The sequence below is a fragment of the Alligator mississippiensis genome, chromosome 9 (assembly GCF_030867095.1).
Source record: "Alligator mississippiensis isolate rAllMis1 chromosome 9, rAllMis1, whole genome shotgun sequence".
NCBI lineage: Eukaryota > Metazoa > Chordata > Crocodylia > Alligatoridae > Alligator > Alligator mississippiensis.
Window position 1 is genome coordinate 23344315 of NC_081832.1, and position 25127 is coordinate 23369441.

At 45.0% G+C, this 25127-nt stretch overlaps 1 protein-coding gene across 7 annotated transcripts in view; it reads left to right on the plus strand.

Moving 5' to 3' along the window:
* The window catches only part of DLGAP4 (DLG associated protein 4), a 352337-nt gene that overhangs the window by 185882 nt on the left and 141328 nt on the right, over nt 1–25127 (plus strand). For 6 of the 7 annotated variants that reach the window (XM_059733235.1, XM_019484656.2, XM_019484657.2 and 3 more), the window contains exon 3: nt 23801–23894. The exons of the other annotated variant lie outside the window; for it this stretch is intronic. The gene's annotated coding sequence lies outside the window, so the exon portion shown is untranslated. The remainder of the gene's footprint in view (nt 1–23800; nt 23895–25127) is intronic. 7 annotated transcript variants of the gene reach the window in all.

A 25127-nucleotide genomic window follows, 5' to 3' on the forward strand; every position in this document is an offset into this window, starting at 1 on the left:
CTTCGTCACACTGATGATTCATGTTCATCTTGGAGTCCACTAGGACTCCAAGATCCCTTTCCACTTCCGTGCCACCAAGCAGGTAATTTCCTAGGCAGTAGGTATGCTGGACATTTTTCCTCCCTAGGTGCAGCACTTTGCATTTCTCCTTGTTGAATTACATTCTGTTGTTTTCTGCCCATATGTCCAACCTGTCCAGGTCTGCCTGTAGTTGTTCCCTGCCCTCTGGGGTGTCCACTTCTCCTCACAGTTTTGTATCATCCATAAACTTGGACAGAGTACACTTCACTCCCTCGTCTAAGTCACTGATGAAGACACTGAAGAGTATCGGTCCAAGGACCGAGCCCTGCAGGACCCCGCTGCCCACACCCTTCCAGATCGATACCGACCCATCCACTATGACTCTCTGGGTACGACCCTCTAGCCAATTCGCCACTCACCGGACTGTGTAGTCATCCAAGTCACAGCATCTTAACTTGTTCACCAGTATGGTGTGGGATACCGTATCGAAGGCCTTCATGAAGTCTAAGTAAATGACGTCTACCCCTACTTCTGCAACCAGCTGTTTTGTAACCTGGTCATAAAAAGAGACTAGATTAGTCAGGCATGATCTATCTGCTACAAACCCATGCTGGTTTCCCCTCAGCATAATTTTTCCTGCTGGGCTCTTGCAAATGTGAGCCTTGATAATTTTTTCAAAGACTTTGCCAAGGATGGAGGTGAGACTGACTGGCCTATAGTTGCCTGGGCCCTCCTTCCTCCCCTTCTTGAAAATGGGGACCACATTGGCCCTTTTCCAGTCCTCTGGGACCTGGCCCGTGCGCCATGAGTGTTCAGCTTTGATCTGATAATGGTTCTGTGGATTATTCCTGCCTGCAATTTATCTGATATATAAGCTCAAAGGAGTATACCCAGCCCTGCTACGCTGCGCGAGTGCTACATGGGGCTGTATATTCACTTCAAAGTGGCTGATTGCTGAGATCCTGCAACCAATCTTATCACATCACCCATATGGAAGAACATATATAACAGTATTACTGTATTATTTCCATACTTTTCATTTTTAGAGATTGCCCCATATTTTGCTGACAGGGTCCAATTCCAAATTGCTCATGCAAACATGGAAGGGGACACAAGAAATGGATAAGTACTGAAAAAATGATGATGCCTGTATATGAAGCAATGGCAGGCCCTCACCTGGAATAAGGTTTGCAGCTCTGGTCCCAATATCTCCAAACGATGGAAAAGATATGTAGTGTGGGAAGCATTCCAACATAAAGAGAGGGTGGAAGGGACTCTTGAATTTATGAGATGGGCCCATGGGGAAAAGGCCTACGAAGTAACAAAAAGTATGGACAAGGGAGAGCAGGCACCTTTGTTTAATCATTTTTCAAAGGCAGGAACAAAGGACTGATTCTCATGAAGGCAAATAAAAGGCAAACTACTAAAAGGAAACCCTTTTCTTACAAAGAGGAACATTAAACATTGGAACTCACTGCCACAAGATATTACAGGGACCCAGAAAATGTCAGACAGTTATATGGAGGTTGAAAATATCCACAGTTAAACAGCATGAAAGCAGTTCTTTGGGGAGGGGTATAATCCCTTGCAGTCCAGACCATGAGCCAGTTGCTATGGATTGGGGTTAACCAAAAGTTTAGCAAATGATTCTGTAACTGTCTGCATGCCATTTCTTGCCTTTTCCCCAGAAATAGTTGTTTCAGGTCACTGTCAGAGAAGCTGGCACTAGGTTAAACCATTCCTCTAGTATGATCCAGTCTGGTAATTCCAACTGTCAGCTACAAGAATTCATCTTATACCTCTCTCTCTCTTTTTAGAAAGAGAGAGAAAATAAACTGTCTTGTTTTGGCTTGTTAGTATAAATTAGGGCTGTACGAAGCTTCGGTCCCTGATTCGATTCAGTGGAGATGCAGCCTGATTCAGCGACCAAATCTGAATCAAATCAGAGGACCCTTTAATCTGTCTGAATTGAATCGGAACCCCCCGAATCGATTCAGAGAGATTCGAAAAGATTCAGCAATTTAGACATGGAGACAGCTTTAAATGTTTTTTCTACACCCCTCTAGGTAGCAGGCGGCTCGTGAATGCTGCGATGCTGGGGTGCATGGAGTGTCCCACAGGAGCACGGGGTGGGGGTGGATCCCCAGCGCGCTCAGCAGCAGACCCAGAAGTGGACCAGAAGCACTTCCGGTCCACTTCCGGGTCTGCTGGGGAGCGCACTGGGGGGGCCCCCACGCCCTCCTGGCTCAGCAACTGGTGCCTCCTGGGTCTGGGGAGGCACCCAGGATCCCCCTGCAGCCAATCACGATGCTGGGCAGGGCCCCCTGCACTCCTGTGGGATGCTCCATCTGCCCCAGCATCACAGCGTTGTAGAAAAACACATTTAAAGCTGTATCTGTGGCTGAATCACTGATTTTCCAAATCAGCATCGAATCTTCAGATTCAGATTCAATAATATCAAATCAGGGACAGTGATCCCAATCAACTAATCAAATCCCTGTCCCCAATTTGGGCTGAATCCAAATCAAATAGGGCCCACTTCGCACACCCCTAGTATAAACAGCCTTTCTGGAAGCAGTAGACTGCTGCTATTGGGATGGATCGGAGCCTCATCATCCCTACGTTGCATATGGATCCATGTTTGAGAGCACACAAGAAGCCTTGTTCTCTTGTGTCCTCTGTGCAGGGACTAAGGACAATCTCTCTGCTGGTAGGGGAATGCATGCTATACCCTCTGAAGGCACAGTGCAGGGCGCACACTCCCCTCTGCACATCAACTAGCACTGGAAAAGGTTAGGCAAGTCTTTTTAAGCTTTCCTGGGACTATGAAGCTCTTCTCTGCCCCTTCTCTGGGCTGGGGAACAATCGTACAGTCCAACTGTATAGGCATTACTGGGGAAATTCTCAAAAGTCCAGAGAGCACCTCCGGCCTTCCCCAGCTGCTCTAGGAATTATTTCTTAAGAGCAGACATTCCTGTAAGATTTCCAGGATCCAGATGAACTGGGTGCAACAAGAAAACTGCCTTTTTTGTTCTCTCTTGGCTCCTCCACTCCTGAAGTTCATGAGAATTATTCATCTCCCATGGGCAGAACAAGGCCCCTGGCTGGTATGAAGATAATTTATGGAGAACCATCCCAAAGAAACAGGAGCTGCAAAATGGTTCCCCTTGAGATTTATCCTTTGCTTATTGCACTTTTGCCCTTGTGAAGACTGGGATCCAAGGTCCAGGCGGCTAGCCTGAAGCCCAACCACAAGCACTTAGCAATATCTTTAGTATGTTTGCACTGCCTACAGAGCCCACTTAAATAAACTCCTGATAAAGAATTAAGTTGCATCCCCACTGGGTGCCAGTTTCATCCCAAACTAGCAAATGCAGCAAAAAGCTCTTCTTGAAAGAGTTGTTCACCAAGGAAAACAACTGGTACGCTAATTAAAAGCAGCTGATTAAAGGAATGAAAGAGAATTACTCATCTTGTTAAAGGCAGACACCTGCAGAGCTTCAGTTGCTACCAGAGGAATGGCATCCCATACAGCGAAATAAAGACTGCACCAGTTCATCAAAAAAATAAGTGCAAATACAGAACAAATCACTGCAATGCAAAGCTAATCAATGTAGCACAATTCATGACAAAACATCACAACACAATTCATTACAGAACAGTGAACAACAATGCAAGGCAAGTCAATATAACGCAGCACAGTGCAAATCAGTGAACCACAATACAATGCTAGTCAATGCAACACAACATACCACAAAACAATGAACTTTAGTAGACGGTAAATCAATATAATGCAACATAATCAATTACCTGCAGCAGAACACAAATCAAATACAATTCAGCACAAAGCTGTTGTGAATCAGACCTTTCATTTTTATTACTTAAGTCAGCAGATCTGATTGTGAATGAATTCATCTGTCCGTGCCTGTGCCTGCATTCAGGGTAGAAATGCATCTTTGGGGGTAGGCAGACAAGGTTCCTTGGGTGAATTTGATATCTTTTATTAGACCAACCCTTTGGGGGTAGACATTCTCGCCTGACCCTTGGGTGTGATAACACCAGCCAGGATATCACAGATGGCTGCACAGTGCTGTCTGCCTTTAGCCTCCATGCAGTGCTATGAAGAGCCAGGTAGTAGCCTCATATGATCAAGTACTGTGCAGGAAGTGGAAAACAGAGGTGCCTCCTACTGTCTCAAGCACTCTATCATTCCATACATCACTCTGATTCAAGGTGATAGGGATTATCTCATGTGTCACTCAAGGAGCTTTCATGGCTCCAGGGCCCTCTCCACATGCTGTTGGGTTAATTTGCCTCTTAATAGTCTGGCAGGTCTTAGGGAGCAGTGGAAAATGGGAGAAAGGATTCTTGATAGAAATGCCTTTGCTGAGCCAAAGCTGTCCATAGCTTCCTGACATGCCAGATTCTCTGGAATTTGCCAACAGCAGTGTAGTTGATGAGGGGAACTACTACTACTAAGGCCCTGGAGCCTGTTTGTTATGAGGCTACCTGTAATTTTCACTAGTCACTTCTGCTTCTTACTTACAGCACAACTCCAGGGAGGGTCACTTGCTGCTTGACTGTGAGGGCAAAGCAATGGCAAGGAAACAAGATAGGAACAAAGCATGAGGGACAACAGAGATTCATAGATTGATTCCTTGATCTTTTCTGTACCAGGGAGAATAGTGCTCATCCTGCAGCAGGAGACAGCTGCATTGACTCCCTGTAGAGGTAGCATTACTGTCATCAGGCTGTTTCTACCATCATGCCATGACATTTTTGAACCCCTACTCTGAGGGCTGAAAGCTGGGCATGCATTTTCCTAATGTAACTGCATAAAATGAAAAGACCATCAACAATGAGGGAGACTAAACAGAACAGAGCAGAAGTTGAGAAGAGGCAGGAAAGGACAAGGGAATTTCTTCCATAGAAGACAGTCGCTATTCACACTCCTACCAGATACAGTTTTTTAGTTACGTTTCAGGACATGTTCACTAACCCAACTGAATATTCTACCGTACACAGGACACCCATGCTTGTACTTGGTCCGTCTAAACATGCCTACAGCTAGGAACAAAGGGCAGTGTCTTGTCCAAACTTGACCTTACTATGTTAGTCAACACATAGTAATACACAACTCAGACCACTGGTGTGACCCAGGGTACGGAGTCTGCTTCTCCTCTTTGGCCTAGATAATGTTAACTAGTGTGGGGTTTCCAGTAGAACTCAGCTCTGATTTAACTTTGCTCCTCCTGAGAGCAAGGAGAGATTTCCCACTTGCTTTCTGTAACAGGAGGGCGGGGAGAGCTGCCGTGCTCTCCCCTGCCTTTCTCCTTTACCGTGCCAAGTTACCAACAAGCACCTCAAATCTTCACCCACCACAACTTTGATGTCATATGTATTTTATAGGGAGGCTGCCCTTCATCCTCTGGCCACAGTTCTCCTGTTATCTATCACTCATCCTGTTCCTGTACTGGGTGTCCTGTGCACCCCAGCCTTATGGGCCATGTGTGGCTCCAACCATCCCTGTACCATGCCCCAAGCCTCACAGATATGACTGACATTGTTCTGTCTCTCACTGCCCCCTTTCTGGGGCTGGGGTCAGTGTACCCCAAATGCTGCACCCTCACTGGCACTGGGGTCCCCACATTGCTGTGAGTCCCCTATGAGGCCTCCTCCATCCCCTCTTAGCCTCACCCAGACTACCAGTTACAAACAGCAAATGAAACACAAGCCCCTGGGCTACAACACAAACTCCAGCCACCCCTAGGGTGCGCTATCTTTTACCAGTCTCACTACTAACACAGTCAGACTTCCTCCCTCCTTGTCTACCAGCAGGAAACTACCTCCTGCCTGTGATTTATATAGGAGCCAGGCCCTGCCCCTTCTTGTCAGCTGGCTAGGCAGGTGTGGGTCATTAGTTCCCTCTAGTTGCCTTAGCAACTGGCACCTGAGGAGTTATCTCGGCTCTCCAAGTAGCAGGCACCTTAGTGCCCTGCTACACTTTCCAATAGGAGTGGAGTTAGGCCAATGCTGAGTGCTTCTGAAATACTCTTCTTGGCCTTACCATGCCTTTTCTGGTAAATCTCCCACTGCTACATAACCACCACTGCAGTGCCAGCAGCAGTGGGAGCAGCGATGCAGATGGGACCGCAAGTGTTTTACTCGTATTATCTAGGGTTAGGTGATTCAGTGGTAAATATGTCTGTGCCCTGTCTACACTCACATCTGCACCACTGATTGCAAGTGTGCAGCCCCACCATTACTGACAAGCAGGTGTCCCTTCTTCCTTGTGCAGTGAGGGTCTTGGGGTCCCACCTCTTCCCATTCTTTTCCTCTTTCAGGTCCAAACTTGTTTCCATACTACTATGCTATGTCTCTCTTGCTAGCAGCAAACAAAGAGTGTACATCTCTCTCTGAGCCTGTCCTACAAGCAAGTGGCTATGTAAGAAGCAAAGGGTAAGGAGAATTAAATTCAGAGCCATGTTGCTGTTTCCTGGTTGAATGTCTGTAACTCCCAGCTTCAGGCTTCTAATGCAGTATCCACCTTCATTTTAACTCTGTTGCCTTGCTGCAGAGGTCCTTGGATGGGTAGTGCCAAAGCATTATCAGTAGTGCTCTCACTTTCTCTTAGCCAGACTATCACTCCCTTTAGAACTCCTTGGGTCTCCTGGCTAACCAGCCTGATGGGAAGAGGGTTGTTTGGAACAGGCTGAGACCCACTGAAAACTTCACATCTATGAACTTACGCTCTCTGCTACTAAAGTTAGGCATCGGCTATGGTGTAGCATCTCTGCCTATCAGTTGTCCCACAGTCTGAGTCTGAATGAAGAGTCTTGCTGGTAGAGGCTAGGAGCTGTGATTTCCCAAAAGTCCTAATGCTCCCACACCCTCCTCTGCATTAGCAACAAGTATCATTATGAACTCCCCCACAACCCCTCAGTAGCCAGGGCTTCTACACCATTCCCCACAGAAATATAGAAGTGGTGCAAGTGAGAATTCTCTCCAGTTGTCCCACAGCAAGTGCTCCCATCCCACTCGCTATGGTGCCTCCTGATGCCAGTGGCTGGAACACCATTAGCTGGGAGCTGCATGACAGCCAGGGCCCCTGTACCCTTTCCTACCAGGGGCTCCTGCCAGGAGAAGGTAGGACTCAGTTCACTGTGAGCTCCCCCACAACCATAGAGCTGGCTGCATTCCCTGCTTTGACATCAGCTGGGTGAAGCTAGGACTGAAATAGCTGTGAGCTCCCACACACCCAGTGCTCCTGCACCTTCCCTACAGTGACGGCTGCTGGGAGCAGCAGGGTGTGGGGGAGTTCCCACATTCTTCCTTTCAGCACTTGGTGTCATGGTGAGAGGCTATGGCTTTCATTCCCCATCTGTCCATGGGGCCTGGCAAGGCAGGGCTGTTATTTCCGCTTTATTTGTGGCACTCTGACTGCTATTTTAAGAGAATGAATCATGTATTTATGATGCCATAAATCAGGACTGTCTCCTGGAAGATGTAGCCAAGAAATCAAGGGACCTGCACTTTTGTCTGATTGGGTAGAACTTGTGAACAAATATCCCAGGGGAGGGAAGAGAATTGACTTCAGGACCTCTGCGGCTCTGCCTGTCCCAGCCTCCTCTCCAGGCGGGTTTTGGAGGGACAGCTGTCTGTGCTGCTCTGATCACCGTTGTAGTCCTGGAGCTGTCAGATACCCACATATTGCCCTGAGCTGGGATTTCACTGAGACTGTCAGGACAGAGCTCAAGACTAGTCTCCATTGGCCTCCCCCATGACACAGGCAGCCTGAAGCAGTAGAGAAAGTAAATACCATTTTTCAGCAATCAAGCATAAAAACACTACCCTGTGTTTGCACTTTATTCCTTTCTCTAATAATCAATAGCAAAGTCATTCAGAGGGGACAGTATTTGCTTTATAGGAGACTTGGAGAATACCTTTACATTTTATTGCTATAATGATTCCCACTGGGGGGAGGCAGGGATAGGATCAGCCACGACCCCTGCAGCTAATTTCCTGCCACACTGCCTACCTTGGTTTCTGCTGAGGAAGTCTGGACCTGGAGATAACCTGTGGGCTCCTCCACAACCTTTTAACTCCAACCTTCCCTTACAGTGTGAGCCCAGCCTTGCCTCAGCCTGTGTTCCTATTCCCTATTGTAATACTTCCAGCATATGCTATCACCAACCAGTTCATCTACGCACTTCCTTACAGTGACTCCTGCTGAGAGGTTGGGACTGGAGTAGCAGTGATCCTTAGATAGTGACCTTAGATAGTCAAAGCCCCAGTACTAACCTCTATAGTGACTTTTGCTGAAAAACTCTAGGACTGAAGTAAATGGGAGCTGCCCTCTCAGCCAGCCCCTTGCACTATCCCCTCCAGGTAGTGAGTCATGCCATCAGTCTTGCACTAAGCCAAGTGCCCCTCTTGTGACACACTGTGACTGCTGTTTTGCAGTACCGCCCTCCTACTGTAACACAACTTCTGGTAAGCTGGTGTCAGATTGGAAAGGGCCCAGGAAAGCAGAAGAATGAATAAAGGCCAGAAGGAACCATTGTGATCAACTAGTCTGACCTCCGAAATAACAGGCCATAGGACTTCCCTGAGTTGACTCCTCCTTCAGGTCCAATAGCTGTGTTTGAATTGGAGCAAAAACCAAATCTTGATTTAAGCTTCCCAGTGACAAAAAATCCATCAAAGGTCCTGTGGTGTTCCTACAAGGGTAAATGCCCTTGGTATTAAAAATGTGTGCCTTATTCCTAGCCTAAATGTAATGCCCTTCAGCTGCCAACTATGGTTTCTTGTTATACCTCTGTCTGCTAGGCTAAAGAGTCTGCTAGGCTATTATCAAATCCCTGCTCCCTGTGTATGTACTTATGGACTCAGCCTTCTCTTTGAATCAATTGAGCTCCCAGAGTTTCTCACTGTCATGGCTAACTTCCAATCCTTTGATCTGGGGCTACCCAACTGGTGGCCCACAGGCCATATGTAGCCCATGAACAGTTAATGTGTGGCCCATGGACCCATGCAGCCAGTTCTCCCACTGCTGAGAGGCAAGCAGACATGTGCCACTGATGCTGTCCAGGGGGTGGGAGGCTGTATGCAGTCGGCATAGCTTGTGCAGCTGCATCAATGACCCATCCTCCTCCTTATTGACTTTGTTATCCACAAACCTCATCAGTCATGGATTTATGTTTCTTCTAGATCACTGATAAAAGTTAAATAGCAAAGAGCCAAGAACTGTTCCTTGAAGAAAAATACCCACCCAATGTTGATTCGCCTAATAAAATTACATTTGAAACCTGTCATTTAATGACTTTTTAGTCACCTTAATGTGTCACATTGATGTTGTAGTTTCTTAATCTTGCAGTTTATTATTATGTATTAATGTTATTTAGTTTATTAAGATGTTTTGTGTTACAGAGTCAAATACCAGACAGAAATCCTAAGCATACTGCATCATTGCTGTTACCAACCAAAATGATCATCTCATGAAAAAACTGACAAATCAGTTTGCCATAATCTTTTTCCATAAGCCTTGGTTGATTGTGATTATATTATTCTCATTTTATTCTTTATTAATTGATTCCTGTATCAGCCATTCCATTATTTTACCCAGGATCAATGTCAAGTTGAGAGGCTTATGGTTATCAGAATTGTCCTATTTGCTCTTCTTCATTATTGGTGCAACATTAGGTTTCAGTCCTTTTGAAGATACCCTGCGTCCCAAGGCTAATTGAAAATCAACATTAATGGTCAAAAGAGTATTGCCTAGCTGTTTAACAACTGTTAGATGCAAGTTATCAGGGCCGTTGATTTAACACATCTAACTTCAGTAGCTGCTGTTTAACGTCATCCTTAATTACAATGGTATTGGAAAGCATTTCAGTATCATATGGTGGGGATATATCATCTGCTTGTTTCTGCAAATACAAAACAAATATTTACTGAACACTTCAATTGCATCATTATTGACAGTTCCACCATGTCTATCTAGTAAAAGACCAAAGCCATTGTTAGAATTCCTTTTATTCTTGATATATTTAAAAACTAATTTTTAATGTCTTTAGCTGTACCTAATCATTGATTTCTTTGTTTAGATTTCCCTGCATTCTTTAGCTTCCTTTATCAATTTGCTACATTTCCTATCTTCTAATTTATGTTCTTGTTGATTGAGTTCTTATTTTTCCATGTGTTATATATCGCTCTGCTCTGTTTTAGGATCATAGAATAGTAGGACCAGAAGGGACCTGTAAGATCATCAAGTCCGGTCCCTTGCCATTTCCAGGAGGTTGTTGGGCACAAACAAGCTCAATGAGGTGCTTGTCCAGCGTTCTCTTGAACACCTCCAAGGATGGTGACTGCACCACCTCAGCTGGGAGTGTGTTCCAATTTCTAGGTAACCTTACAGAAAACAAGTTTTTCCTTATGTCCAGCCTAAATTTTTCCTCAACTTGCTTGTGCCCCTTGGACCTCGTCCTCCCAAGGGGTGCCTTTCTGAAGAGTTGCTCCCCTGGATCTTGGTGTTTACCCCGACATACTTGTATCATGCTTTGTTGCTTCTTTGGTGGTGGGGGCTGTTCCTGTCTTGTCCTCAGTGCGGAGGATGCGGATGCCTCATCCGTCGATGGTGTGAGGGCTGCGTAGTTGTTGTGTAGGGCTATTGGTGGAGCAGCTGACGTATGTAATGGCTTTGGGCCTGATGTGACCAATCTCCACTCTCTGTCGTTAGGCATGTCTTGCTGAAGCTCGCTCTTCTTCCTGGTCTCCATGGTGTCCTGTGGCTTTTTATAGTGGATTTCTGGGTACCTTGTAAAATACTTTTAAGCAGTACCCAATTACTATTCAAATGTTGGTCATAAATAATTTCAGCTTTGAGAAACCTGCCCTCTTAAAACACCAAGTACATGTTGACTTTTATTCATTTATGCTTAACTTTTATTCCGTTTGGGTATAATACATAAAAGGAAGTCATGATTATTTGCACCTAAGCAGTCACTAATTTTCAATTCTGAGATCAATTCTAATTCATCTGTCACAGTGAAGTCTGCTGCAGAATTCCCTTATTTCACACACAACAGTTTCTGAATTAGACAATTGTCATCTATAATTTTTAGAAATCCCAATGATATTTCAGTACCGGCAGCATGGGATCTCCAGCATGTTTCACTCAAATTAACATTCCCCATAATAGTGCACATTTTTGCCCCCTAATATATTACAGATATATGTTTAAGGAGCCAGTCATTATGGTCTCCCCTGTGATTTGGTGGTTTGTTGCAGACACCAACTAGCACACCACTTTCTGCTTTGTCTACTACAGCATTGATGCATAAGTACTAAAGATCATTTACTTTTAGGTTATTGGTGACTCGAAAGCAAGCAACATTATTTTTGACATAAAGTGCCTTCCCCAACTCCTTTTTCCCACTCAGTCTTTCTAAATAGTTTGCAACCAATGATTTTAAGATTAAGCCATGCAGCTCTTACAACCAAGTTTCAGTAATACAAACTAGATTGGATTTATATTAATAAATGAGCATAGTTTATTACCCAGAATCCTAGCACTGGTATACAAGCAGTCCGAGAACATCTTTTCTTCTAGTCCATTGATGGCTTGATTAATTTTATTCTCAAGGTCTTGATTCTGTGCTCTTTTAATCCTCTCTTCACTTTTCCCCTTTGTAGTAAATTTAACACCCTTCAGCTTTCATGCTACAGATTAACCGGCCTGTCTCATAAATGGTGAGCTCTCATTCTACTGCAATCGAGGTCATACAAACTAGACAACCTCCTATCCACATAGAAATGTTCCACAAAACCGTAACCCTCTATCTCAAGCCACTTACCCTAGGAAAGACATTACACATAAACCGGTTTAAGTGATCAGAAATTGGTTTAAACTTTTAACAGAACAGACAGTGCACATAAACCAGTTTGAAAGTAGCTGAAACTGGTTTGAGATAAATGATTTGGATCAAAATGATTTATGAAATGTCTGTCCCAGACCCCTTTCCTGTATAAGTTAAATCAGACTCCCCCAGCATCCCAGCATGCTCTCTGGGCTGGGCGGGGCTCTTTGCTCCACAGCAGGGCTGGCCCCTTCCCTCTGATCCGTGGCTGGAGCTCTGGCAGAGACTTGCAGGTGCAGCAGGGCCTGCTGGCTTCCCCGTGCCCCCCTCCACCCTCTCTCACCACTCACTGCTTAAGCAGGGTCCCTTTCTCCTCTCTCCCACAGCACAGACCATAGCTAGCATTTGGTATGCTAGCTAATGCTATGTAAGGCAGACAGAACAGTGTCCACTTAGGGCTTTTTGGAGCTAATCAACAGCTCAGCTGGTAATGTCCCTGCATTCCTTCCTTTGGAAAAAGCTGTTTAAGAAGAGCTTGAACTAATGAATGAGGCGTTGTTTTCTGATGGGGTGCTAAATGCTGATAACAGAACTGATAAATGCTCTGTTATCCAGGCAGGAGGGGGGGAAGAGGGAAACTCCTCTCTAATCACAGCGTCCTGCCAGGGCCTAGCCATGCCGGCCTCAGCTCAGCCTTTGGGAAGGGAAGGGAGGGCTGCTCTACCACCCCCTGCCTTCTAGCTTGAGCCACTCCAGGCTTGTGCCGACATTTTTTCAGTCCAGAGGGGATGTCTGTGCAGTTACAAGGTGATTTTGCTTAGTCAGGTTAGACTAACCTGCACAGATTGAATCAATTCAGGCTCAGGCTTTTTGAATGTCTGTCCCTAGCCGAGAATCCCCTGCCTGCCTTTGTTTGTGGAACAGGAAGGATCTCCAGGAAAATCAACTGGACATTCCCCTCCTTTAGCATCCTTCCAGGTTCCCTGACATAAGGAATGCTATGAAATGGTATAATCTGTGCCAGCATACACTATCATGAGTGGATATTTGACCACCAGCTACAGAAGCCTGTCACAACTTGTAGTGACATTTTGTATCTAGAGACACCTTGCCATCCTGTTTTCTGCCTGTCCCTGGAAAAAAAGGCTTTTATTTTTTTTAATATATAATTTTTTTAATATATATTTTTTTATATATAATCCGAGTAAGGATTATCTGCCTGCCATGGATGGTTGGGGATCTGTTTGTGGGCACAATTGATTGTCTTGCAGGTTGCTGAGAAACCATTCCCTGATGTGTTCTGAACAGTTCTCTGTTCCATTCCCCATGTTGGATCTTCAGAGATATTTTCTGTGGTTTCCATGCTAAGAACCTAGTAAGGACTAGGTATTTCCATCTCTATGAAATTCCTCCTTGTCCTCTTCTGTCTGCTGCTTATAGTGTACCCATGCTTCTCTGTAAGTCTCCTGTCAGGTTTCCATTCTCCAGTTCCTTTCTCTCTAGGATCTGGAGTGGTGATCCATCTTGAATCAGGTTTTCAAATACATTTCTCTCCAAATATGAAGTGTGAAACTGAAGAGCTTGTGATATATTCAGTTTATCCAAAAGAAGGTTAAGGGGTGACATGACCAAATCCATCAGTAAAATTAAATGGAGTCAGCTGCCTAAATACCTCTTTGAATTTGGGTCTAAGTATCTGCATGCAGAGGATATTTCTGGTAACCATGAATTATTTAGTGCAGCAGACAAAAGGCTATGGTCTTGTTACTGAAATAACTAGGTGAAATTCTGTGGCCTATGTTATGCAGGAGATCCAGTTAGAGGATTGCGATGATCCTTTCCCATCTCAAAATGCTTGAATTTATGAATCCAAGTTTCAAGAGATACTAAAATGTGCATAGTGGGATAGATGCATATTGTATTTTGAGTAGCGTCCTCTGAAGCTTTAAGCTCCCTCCCACCATTTTATATTTTCATGTTTCTTTCATGCCACTACAGTATCCATAGTCAGACAAAATTCTTTGGGTGAATTTGATATCTTTTATTAGACCAACCCAAATAGTTGGAGAAAAGTTATTAAGCAAGCTTTTGGGTTCAAAAACCCATGAACTTTTCATTCCATCCAGGAAGAGTACACACCAACTGCTGAAACTTCCTTAGCCTGACGAAGGGTTTTTGAACCCGAAAGCTTGCTTAATAACTTCTCTCCAGCTATTTGGGTTGGTCTAATAAAAGATCAAATTCACCCAAGGAACCTTGTCTGCCTATGTTTAGTCCATGTATCCAGGAGGTTGATGAAATGGAGCTCATAGGCTCGTCTCTGGGAAGTGTTGTGTAATTTTCCCTTGAGGATTACCATCAATACCATCAAATCATTTCCATCAAAACTACAAGAAAAACTACAGACCTTGATCCCCCTGCTACCTAACCCGGGGACTTTTTACATGCTCCCTAAAATCCACAAACAAGGGAACCCTGGCAGACCTATCATATCCAACCATGGGACCCTAACTGAGGAAATATCAGGTTTCGTTGAATCAATCCTAAAACCGCTCATCACCCACAGAGCAAGTTTTGTACAAGACACTACAGACTTTCTATGGAAACTTAAAAACATAGACCACCTTCCCAGCAACACACTCCTAGCCACCATGGACATTACCAGCCTATATACCAACATCCCACACCAGGATGGCATCCAAGCCTGCCTTACATATCTACAGGAACAAGATTACAACTCAGAATATAGGCCCAAAGATATCACTGAGCTTATACACTTCATCCTCACACACAACAATTTCACTTTTAATAATCAACACTTCCTCCAGATGATGGGAACAGCTATGGGCACTAAAATGGCCCCACAGTATGTCAACCTTTTTATGAGCCACCTGGAAGAAGACTTCCTCAAGAACTGCACCATCAAACCCTTGCTATACTTAAGATACATCGATGACATCTTCATCATTTGGACTGAGAACCTGCAATCTCTGATTGAGTTCCATCAGAAATTCAACAGTCACCATCCCTCCATCCGACTTTCTCTAGAATACTCCAGCACCAACATCTCCTTTTTAGACACAATGATCAGTATCCAGAAGGGTAAAATACAGACCACAGTATACAAGAAACCCACAGACCAACATACATATCTGCAGAGAACCAGCAATCACCCTAAACACACCAAAAAAGCTGTGATGTACAGCTAAGCCCTCAGATACCACCGCATCTGTACTGAAGAGAACACCCGGGATTGCCACCTCACCAATCTTAAAAAGGCTTTCACCCAGCAAGGACACTCCTCCAGAGAGGTAGATCGCACGTTTGAAAGAGCCACCTGGATACCATGTGAAGAATTGCAGCAGTACAGAAGAAAAACACCCACAAATTGCACACCGCTGGTTATGACCTATCACCCATCCCTTGAACCTGTACGGAAAATCCTCAAAAAATTGCAACCCATATTAGACAGAGACCCTATTCTTAAAAAGATCTTCCCAGAGCCACCCATCCTAGCCTTCAAACAAGCACCGAACCTTGCCAACCTCATCACCAGAAGCAAACTTCCTCAGCCCCAGAACACACCAAAAGGATCCAGACCGTGCCATGACAAGAAATGCAAAACCTGCCCCCACATCTCCACCACCCCCACTATTACTACACCCCACAACAGAGCCATCAGCATCCCAGGATCTTACAGCTGCACCTCCAGGAATGTAGTATACCTCATCCAATGCACCAAATACCCTGATGGAAGATATGTAGGAGAGACCAAACAACAACTGCGCACCAGAATGAACGCACACCGGAAATCTATCAAAGACAGAAATACCCGATTACCGGTGGGGGCACATTTCTCACAGGAGGGCCACTCTCTCTCCAATCTCTCAGTCCTGCTCCTCAAGGGAAACTTACACAACACTTCCCAGAGACGAGCCTATGAACTCCACTTCATCAACCTCCTGGATACTAGAGATCATGGACTAAACATAGACATTGGATTTTTGATACATTATAGTCTGCCTGGCAACTGACTCCCCAGCCCAGCCTCTGGCTTCTTTACTATTCATTCCATCCAAAAAGAGCACACACCAACTGCTGAAACTTCCTTAGCCTGACGAAGGGTTTTTGAACCCAAAAGCTTGCTTAATAACTTTTCTCCAACTATTTGGGTTGGTCTAATAAAAGATATCAAATTCACCCAAAGAATCTTGTCTGCCTATGTCCTTAGACCAACATGGCTACAACCTAAACCCCTACAGTATCCATAGTCACTTGTCTCCTCTCCACAGTGCATATCTCGCTCCCAGAATGCTCAAGCATGGCTCAGAGATAGTTTTCTAGTATCAAAATAGCTCAATCTGTTAATTCAGTGGCTTTCTTCACTTTCTCCCATTACAGCTGTAGCTGATTTGGGTCTGATTCTGAAATATTGATGAACAGAAGGTTACTTGGCTTGATTTACCTGCATGAGGAGTCCTGTTTTCATCTCACACTTAATGAGAAGCAGAGAAAGGATCTGGCTTAGACTCTTTCGAAGTTTAGAGAAGTATGGAAGTCCCAAGCTGCTTCTCAGCTGGGATTCTTGTTTTCCTTTCTCAGAGGCCCTATGGACTGAAAACCACTTCTCAAACCATAAACATTTTATGTCACTTTCAGTAGCTTATTTCTCTAATTTCAATAACATTGTAAGAGTGTTAAAGTCCAGGGGGAAAACTCTACTTACCTTGTTCCACTTTGGCTGCCATGGAGGTGTAACACAGTCCCTGTGGTGGCTGATTAAAAGGGGAAAGGTGGGTGAGAAACCATCCCACCTGATGATTCACTGACTTATCTGAAGTGGTCTCTGTGTGAGAAGGCTGCATGTTCCATGCACTTTTTAATAATAATAATCAATGGTTCTTATTTGCACAGTGCAAGAGATGTACATGGCTTCTCACAGGAATAGCTCATACTCCTATAAAACAGGAGTGCTCAACCTCTGGTCCTTGGGCCAGATCTGGCCCATGGAGCCATGTGATCTGGTCCACAGGGTTCCCCAAGGTCCAGAAATGTTGTTGGGGGATAATGGTAATTAACACTACCACTGTTCCCCACTGCCAAATTTCCAAACCCCATGGGCCAGATGACATGACCCTGTGTGTGAGATCCCATCAGGGTGCAGGGCTGGAGCAGCGGGACCCAAGCCAATGTATGCTGTGCTAGAGCCAGGGCAATAGGGCCTAACCTAGCATGTGAATAGCTAGGGCCTGACCATGATATGGTGTGCAAAACGAGGGCCTGATCCAGCACGTGCTGGATTGAGCCCCAGCCCCACGCCTGCCAGACTGGACCTATGGCCTGGATCAGATCCATGGACCCATCCTGTACCACCCATCCATCTCATAGGACCAAAAGTTTGGACACCATTACTATAGAACAACATTTAATCTCAAAGAATCCCAGAGCACTTTGCCACACTGGTGCAGTCACCTCTGTGACAGAACACCAAGCTTTGTAAACACCTGCAAAAGTCTCACAGTCTTTCCCAACCCTGGCACCAAGGAGACCACATTTCATTTCCATTTTGACAAGGAGACTTGATATGGGAAACAGAATTCTTGAGAAACAAGTCAGCCTCCTTGTAGAGTCGTAGTTGGAGACACACTATTAATGTTATTATTGTATATATTGATTTAGTTGATAAAGCTTTTGTGTCAACATTTACCATCTTGGCATTTTATTTCAGCTAAAGCAATTAAGAGATTTCTTGGAATAAATTATTCAGAATCTGATCCTGCACTATTGCTATCAATGGCAAATCTTCCGTTGGCTTCTGTGGGGCCACACAAGGCCATTGATGCTGGTTCCATCTCTTTGGTCAAGAACATGGGCCAAGTGGATCTTGGTCTGGGCTTGGGCTGCTGCTTGGCAGACTCTGGTTGTGGTAGACTGAGCAGTTGGAGGGGTTGAACCCTCTCTGCCTTACCTTTTGGGCTCAGTCCCTGCACAACAAGAGTGACCCAGTGCCTCACCACAAGCAGATGAGTGCTATATGACACAACTGGATGCTGAATTATGTAGAGGCTGTGGCCAATTTTTTAAATGTTAGGAAGAGGAGAGGTGATCATTGCTGAGTAGGGGAGTTGCATGCTATTCATAACAGCTTGGTCCACTCAAGACATAAACCACTGCATTCATGCATGCTGCAGCTTCCTGGCATTTTGCATTTGCTCAGTGCAGGAACCTAGCCTTTGGTTAGAAAGGGAACAGCTTGATCTGGGAGTTCTCCCTCAGACAAGACCCAGCACAGCCTTCAGGCATTGCATGCCACTGTCATCCGGGAATCTTAGGGCTGCAAAGGCCCCAACGTGACCTGAGAACTCTGAAGTGTTTTTACAAAGGTTAAACATCTACCTTTAATAGCTCATACATTTAGTCCCCACTCCCATGCCCTCCATCCAACAGCCATTGAGCGAACAGGCAGATTTGGAGAATGGGAAAGAGTGGGGTTTTGATGGAAGTAATACAGTAATAACCCAGTAGTAACCCAGGCACAATTGTTAATTTGCATTTCCTTGGGGTGGTGACGCTGATATTAATTAAAGGTAATTATAGCACTGCTATCCTTGTGTAACTGTAGTGTGCAAAGACAAAGGCAGTATTACAAGCCCCACGCTCTTTCCTCCAGTCTCAATGAAGCATTTCATTTTAAGGAAACTCCAAGGTTAGTGGAAGGATGGGGCTCAGGCTCTCACATTTTGCCCCCTTGAGAAGCTAATCTCTGCTGGCACAACCCATGATGGATGCCATTGCTGATGGATACTGGAGGGCATTAGTGGCATATTCTAATAGTGTTAGTGATGGATGCTGGTGATGGATGTTGGTGATAAATGCCAGTGGCATTGATAACTGACACTGACAGCCTTAGTGAGTGCTGGTGTTGATGAAGGATGCCAGTAGCATTAGTGATGGATGTTTGTAGCATTGATAATGGATGCTGCTGGCATTAGTGGAGGATACCAACAATGTTACTAATAGATGCTGGTAGCATTAGCCAGAGATGATAATAGTGTTTGTGATGGATGCTGGTAGCATTATAGATCCATAGATGCTTGGGTCCAAAGGGACCTCAGCAGATCACAGAGTCCGATCCCCTGCCCTGGGCAAGAAAGAGCACTGGGGTCAGACAACCCAAGCCAGGTGCATGTCTAGACTCCTCTTAAAGATCCCCAAGGTGAGGGAGAGCACCACCTCCCTTGGAAACCCATTCCAGATTCTAGCAACCCTTACCATAAAGAAGTTCTTCCTGATGTCTAACCTAAATCTGCTGTCCATCAGTTTGTGGCCATTGTTCCTAGTTACTCCAAGGGGTGCCCTGGTACACAGAGCATCTCCTATTCCTTGCTGCTCCTCCCTTCCCCCCAATGGATTTGTAGGCAGCCGCAAAATCGTCTCTCAGCCATCTCTTGCAGAGGCTGAAAAGATCCAGGGCCCTCAGTCTTTCCTTGTAGGGCTTTGCCTGCAGGCCCTGAGCCATACAAGTGGTCCTCCTCTGAACCCTCTCAAGGTTGCCCACATCCCTCTTGAAGTATGGCACCCAAAACTGGATATAGTACTCCAACTGAGACCTGACCAATGCCACATAGAGGGGAAGTATCACTTCCCTGGACCTGTTTGTCATGCACCTGCTAATACATGATAAAGTGCAGTTAGCTTTACTGATCACTTCATCACATTGACGACTCATGTTCATCTTGGTGTCAACAGTGACTCCGAGATCCTTTTCCACTGCTGTGCTGCTGAGAAGGTCCTCCCCTAGCCTGTAAGTGTGCCAGTGATTCCTTCTCCCTAGGTGCAGCACTTTGCACTTGTCCTTGTTGACCTGCATCCTATTCTGTTCCAACCACTTTTCCAACCTGTCCAGATCTGCCTGGATTTGTTCCCTACCCTCTAGTGTGTTAACTTTGCCCTATAATTTGCTATCATCTGCAAATTTGGACAGAGTGCTTTCCTCGCCCTCATCCAAGTCACTGGTGAAGACATTGAACAACACAGGTCCAAGGACCGAGCCCTGGGGGACTCCACTGCCCACATTGTTTCAGGTTGATACCAACCCATCCACCACCACTCTCTGGGTGCAAGCCCTAAGCCAATTTGCTACCCACCTGACCGTGTAATCATCTACGTCACAGCCACTTAATTTATCTGTGAGAATAGGATGACATACCGTATCGAAGACTTTCTTAAAATCCAGGTAGATGACATCTACCTTGATTCCTGCATCTCAACATTTTGTGACCTGGTCACAAAAAGAAACAAGGTTAGTCAGGCAGGACCTACCTGCTATGAATCTGTGCTGGTTGCCCTTCAGCATTGTTTTTCCCACTGGACTCCCACAAATGTGATCCTTAATAATTTTTTCAAAGGTTTTCCCGAGTATAAAGGTGAGACTAATCAGTCTATATTTACCTAGATCTTCCTTCCTCCCCTTCTTGAAAATTGGGCAACATTGGCCCTTTTCCAGTCCTCTGGGACCTGACCTGGGCACCAAGAGTGCTCAAACAGCCATGCCAGTGGCTCTGCTATGACACTGGCAATTCCTTCAGCACCCTTGGCTAAAGATCATCCAGGCCTACTGACTTAAACACATCCAGCCCCTCCAAGTGTCCTTTCACTAAGTCAGCACTAACAGTTGGTGGGCTGGTTTCCCTTTTGTGCCGGTCTATGGTCCAGTTGGGAGATTTGTCCTGATCCGTGGTCAAGAATACAGAGGCAAAAAACTCCTTGAAGAACTCAGCCTTGTCCCCCCTATCTGTCACTAATTGCCCTAGTTTATCCTGTAGGGGTCCTATGCTACCCTATGCCTTCTTTTTACTCACTGTATACCTCAAGAAGGACTTTTTGTTGTCTTTAATTTTTCTTGCCAGCCTAAGTTCCATTTCTGCTTTGGCCCTTCTGATTGCCTCCTTGCAAGTGCGGGCCAAGTATTAGAGATGGATGCTGGTGACCTGGCTAATGGATACAGATAGTATTAGTCACAGATACTGTGGTACAAGCAATGCGTGGAGGTGGTCATGTTAATGGATGTTGGTAGCATTAGTGAAGGATAATAACAGTGTTGCTAACAGATGCTGGTAGTACTAGCAAGATATACCATTAGCATTAATGGTTTATGCCAGTCTTGCATGTCTAGGTCACCTGCTCAAGTCTGACTTGACTTAAATAACTGGCGTGCCTGATGGCTGTTCAAAGGCTTTTATGAAATGAGTAGATGGTGTTAGTGCAGTTCCTTATAGAGAGATGTCTGCAGGACACAAGAATAAGCTTGCAGAAAAGGTGCTTAAGGGAGGACATGATAGCAGTCTTCAAATACTTGAAGAGCTGCCATAAAGATGACAGAGAATATCATTTTTCTCTTGCTGCAGAGAATAGGACATGGACCAATAGCTTGAAGTTGCAGTATAGTAGATTTAGATCAGATATCAGGAAAAAACTTCTTCGCTTAGAATAGTGAGGCAGTGGAATAGACTGCCTAGGGAAGTCACGGATTCTTCATCACCAGAGGTGTTCAAGAAGAGGTTGGATAGCCACAGTTGGGGATGATCTAGGCATAGCTATATCTATGTTCTACTGTGGATATTTCCTATACTTCTGGGTTGTGCTGCTTGCCACGTGGGGCTGGGAGGAAATTTGCACTGTTGTTCTGCATGTTGTTATTGTTAGTGTAGGAGCATATTTTGGCCATTAACAGTAACTGTTATGCATGTTGGCAGTCTCAGTAGAGAAAGCAAGCAGTGAATGAGCCTGAAGACAGAACATTCCCTTGTCTCCAAGAAGCCATCACTCCAATACAAACAGGAGGCATACTTGGTGGGGCGGTATGTTTGCTTTCCATGGTTGTGGTGAGAGGACATTGATCTCAGGGCCTCTAAATCCAGTATCTTTCCCCAGCGTGAAGGAGTTCTGTGATGTAAATGTAAGTTGGTAGAGAGACTCAACTGATCTTGAGAAGTCGATGTAGTTGCCTTGCCTATAGGGCGGTGACTGGACTTTGCACCTCAGCTTCCCAAACCCTGTAACTTTTGTCATTTCTGCTGCTAAGTTGGGTCTGCACAGAGCCCACAAGTGAGAATATAATGTCCTTAATGGGATAAGGAAAGAACATCAGTGGGTTAGTTGGGCAATCTTCTGTTCTCTCTGTTCTAGGATTTTGTACCAGCACTCATCATCATCATATCTGAATCCCCTCTCCCCTAACTCCAAGTAGCCCCATCTGCTATAATGTCTAAGCTTTAGGCCTTCCAGTCACTGGAAAAGGATTTTAGGGGATGTTGGGCTTATTTGGAAGGAATCTTGTCTGTATACTGCCTATCTGAGCAGTTTATTAACAGATTTCACTCCATTTCAGCAATGATTGTAAAGGAGCAACAATCTAGTTATCCCCAGAAGAAAACATCCCTTGTTGTATGATGACAAGATGATCAAACAAAATGAGTTGGTTCCATGTTCCATGAGCAAAGACCCAGATTATCTCTATGTGCTTGGAAGGTGATGCCATGGGATGCTGCTCCAATATCCAGTAGCAAAGTTTCATGTCTGAATTTGTCATTTCTGATAACAAAGTGCCATTGTTTGTTTTTCTTCTTCTCTAATATAAATTAATCCAAATCAGAACCCAAGATCCAAACCATCTCCAATTTTGATGAAGTTGATAATCCAATTGTAGCTTTCCACCAGGCCTCTTATCTGTTGAAACAACCTTCATCTACCTAAAAAAAATAATGACCTTTGGGAAGTCGTGTTCCAGGTCTCGAAGCTTCTCAGCCCCATCAGTGTGACAAAATTGGAAGCAATGGTAATAAAATCACAGGGCAATAGCACTCAGTCCTCACTCAGTACACTGCAGTTGTATGTTGACTGTCTTATTCTTAGTGGAAGAGCACTGGATAATCTATATTGCACTGGCATTGTTTTCACAATTTTTTTGTGTATTGTTCATGTAAGGGCATTTTTTTCAGTCAGTTGCTGTGGAGATGACAGTGAATTGTACTGAAGAAAGAATCACAAAATTAGATGGTATTAGAATAGCACCTAGTGACCTCAACCCAGATTAGATCTCAGTTGTGTAAGGTGCTAGATATACAATTAATAAGACACAGTCCCTGCAGTCTGAACAGACAAGGGGAATAATAATAAAGTTGCAAGGGGAAACAGAGGCAAAGTAACTTGCCAAGGTCACACAATATCTATGGTAAAGCCAGGAAGTGAGTTTAGATCTCCTGAGTCTTGAACTAGAACATGAGGCACAAAATCCTTCCAGAAACAAAGAACCCAGTTCCCCTCCTATTTTTCCCCAGGAATCAGTGAAAAGGAGCCCCACCAGAGAACAGGTGACGAGCATGGGCAGATGGCTGCTCGGAGCTGCTGGAATGACTCATCAGAAATAGAAATAAAAGTGCCATTAGCAAGGGGTTTTCCTCATGGGACTGTTTTCGTAACAGGGATTAAAATGTTTAGAAAAAGGACAAGGAAATCTCTCCCTGCTTCGGGTCCAGTCTAACCTGAGGAGCCCTGAGAATGAAGCCTTCCCTTTCTCAGATAAATTCTCCCTCCTCTCTTTTCCAAGCAGTCAGTACATAGTCCTTCCCCTGACAAGTGCAGGGGGCGTGGAATGGAGAGTGACCCTGGGTTCATGAGGCACCAGGTATTGATCCTTCATCTTCTCACAGGTCGGCTTCATAGCTTTCCCATGGGACTTTGATTGGGCTGTAAATGAAGAGGGACAGATTTTCAGTTCAGTGTAAATCAGAGTAGCTCCACTGAAGTCAATAGAGCTCCACTGACTGCCTTCAACACGGGCTGGACCCAGAATGTCTCGAGAGCAAATGCCACTACCTCCTTTTAAACCTAGCATTTCCCTTTTTCTCTTTAAATGACAGCCCTTCATGACAGACAGCTCTGGAGCCCAGAACGACACACGAGGGTCTGGATACTGAGTCCAGTCTGTCCCTGAAGTTCAGCAAGACTTGAGAGGTACAGTATGGTTCAGGTCTGAGTTTTGAACTATTCCTTCAGAAACAGAAGGAGAGGAGAGGGAGAATACTTGCAACCCCACCTGGTTTGCTCTTGTGGTATAGAGGAAAGCAGTACAGGAGTTGTAGGGGAAGCCACATAAAAATGGAGCTGAAAAGTGTGCCTCAATCATGATCTTCCCTTCAAGTAGCTGTGGAGCTATGTAAATCACCAGCTACTAAAATAAAGTTCTGAAGTATAATAAAAAAATTGCTATAGCAACTTCATGCCTCTGTGCTGACCTAGTTTGAGACAAAGGAAGTGCTCCTCAGCATCTGAATGCATGAGGCTGCAGTCTGCTGGAAGGCAAGTTGTGCTGATTGATTACAATGTTGTTTTATTAGCTCCAACTAACACTATAGATTGTTCATACCTGCTTCCTCTTTGATTGGACTCCCATGAGAAAGATGCATATCTCAGCCTTGAACAAACCTCCCCCCAAAGAGTGGAACCTCCTCTGCGTCCCTAATGTTCCTCTTTGCCTCAGATGTTAGCTAGTGTAAGACCACAGCCTCAATTCCCTGTCAGCAACCTGAGCTTCTGGCTGAAAAGGAGCAGCCTTGAGAAGGCGAAATCTACTGAAGAAAAGGGACACTCGCCCATCTGTGATTAGAAAACTCTGCTCTAGGAAATTAGCTGATTTAGCTTTCTCTTGCAGATAGAACACAGGCCTGAAAGTTACATGACAGTATGTCATTGCTATGTGACTTTTGACGGGGTTTGAAGAATTGACATTGGCAGTCTGGAACCAAGCTACACCTGTACAAAGATAGAGAGTGCTGCCCAGTAGGAGTGTGCAAAACAGGCCATATTCAATTCGGATTCGGATTTGGTCCAAATCGGGAACAGTGATTTGATTCGGATCACTGTCCCCGATTTGATTCAGCCAAATCTGAATCCAAAGATTCAATGCTGATTCAGAGTATCAGTGATTTGGCCATAGACACAGCTTTAAATGTTTTTTGTTCATACCTTGAGGTAGCAGGCATGGTTCATAAATGCTGCAATGCTGAGGCACACGGATCGTCCACAGGAGTGTGGGGGGGGTCCCCCATGCGCTCAGCAGCTAACCCTGAAGTAGACTGGAAGTACTTCCAATCCACTTCCGGGTCCTCTGGGGAGCGCACGGGGGACCCCCAGCACTCCTAGGCTCGGTGATCAGCTGCGGGGGGACCCTGGGTGCTCCCCCCCCCC